Below are 1,755 nucleotides of genomic sequence, written 5' to 3' on the forward strand. Positions count from 1 at the left end.
ACTTAAATACAACACAGGTGCAAGGCATTTTTACTAATTGACTTGCCTAATCTGAAGGACCTCGGAATAAAACCTTCTTTCTTATCTAGATTTCAGTTCCTTAGTCGGGCAATCGCGCAGCGCAGGTAGCCCACAGTTCCGCCGCGAGAGACGGCTCCTATCAGGCGTGCGGTGCCGCCCACAGAGCATCCTCCATTACTTTTAATCTCCTTGGCTGCACCTCACTTGTATCAATTGTCTGTCGCAACGCTGACACGAGAAGGAACGAACAGGGGACCTAACGAAAACTATACGCGTCTGAAACTGGAATAGTTCAATATTTTTATTATCTCCCTTAAACATTGCCATTTGAACTATGTTGAACTAGAGAGATTGGAGCAACAGCAGTGGCAGCAGTATTATACAAAAACAGGAGCTAAGGTTTTCTTATTTAAATGATCTTCTGTTTGAGAAACAAAACGAAAGGTTTACAGCGTCATCTATGACTACGATATTCCGGGATAAATTTCGATGTCAATTTTAAGAGGGCGAACTATCCTGCCGTGTACTGTCTTTGATGGGTGATCCGTTTGCTCAGTTGGTATCATGCTCGGACAACGGAGCGGATGCCCCTGGTTCGAATCCACGACTGGGGCATTCTGGACTTCGGGCCGTGGAGTTTTCAAGGCTCTCAACCCCATCCGGCTCTTTCCTATAGGAGGCGGACGTTACATTCGGGAATCCCGCCTCTTAAACAACCTATTAGTGTTGACAGGGGCGTAAAACTCATACACTTACTTTACTGTCTTTGATGAAACATAGCTTTCGGGAGATACTTGGAACTTGTCAATGGATGGAGCTGACGTTGCTCTTCAAATCACTGTGGGGAATACTTTCGCGTCATTGAGAATAGATGAAGACCCAAAACAGCATGTTTGTTTTTAATGGTTTTGAACTGAAGTTAGGGGCAATGATAATAATGTTTTAAAATAAATAAATAAAAAATAAAATTAAAATAATAATAATAATATTTTGCATGCTCCTGGAGCTTCACTTCTCTATTTAAATAGATGCTAATTTAGAGCTGAAATCGTTGTTCTTTGTTGGCGAAATCTAATTAATCCAGAGATTTTGTAGTCCTTAGTGCTGCGGAAATACCCAGAAGAGAAGTTGTATTTTACAGCAATAGATTTAATGGCTTATAATTGTAGAGGCAGCCGCGGCAAAGTAATGATGATTTACCCAAGGTCAGTTATAACCAATTATATTTTCCTTGAGTGAGCACTGATACGGAAGCACTCCCAATACGGTAGCACTCCCAATATGGTAGCACTCAATCATTTCAGTTCCCTCCCGGCACTTTCTGGCCTCTTTGCCTATTCGTGGCCAACACGCACCAACGCTAAAAGACCAATAACACTCTCATCTCTCTATACTGGGGGTTTCCATTATGGTTTCGTTATTACAACACAGCGCTTGGCTACGCATGACTAGCCCTTTTACAGCCATCGTATGCCTCATAATGCATTCAGAATATTGAAATAACAATAATAACGTACTCTCCGGTATTCTCGCTTAGCCCGTTAGTCGAGTCTATGGACAGACGCTTCGGAAATCGATATCCGATCGGCCAACATACTTCCACTTTGGGCTGGTTAATCGCCAGAAACCCCGGCGTTTGGGGGAATCCATATTATGTTCGTTGCAGATAGATAGATAGGTAGATAGATAGATAGATAGATAGATAGATAGATAGATAGATAGATAGATAGATAG

This window comes from Aplysia californica, unplaced genomic scaffold (genome assembly GCF_000002075.1).
Source record: "Aplysia californica isolate F4 #8 unplaced genomic scaffold, AplCal3.0 scaffold00661, whole genome shotgun sequence".
NCBI classification, from domain to species: domain Eukaryota; kingdom Metazoa; phylum Mollusca; class Gastropoda; order Aplysiida; family Aplysiidae; genus Aplysia; species Aplysia californica.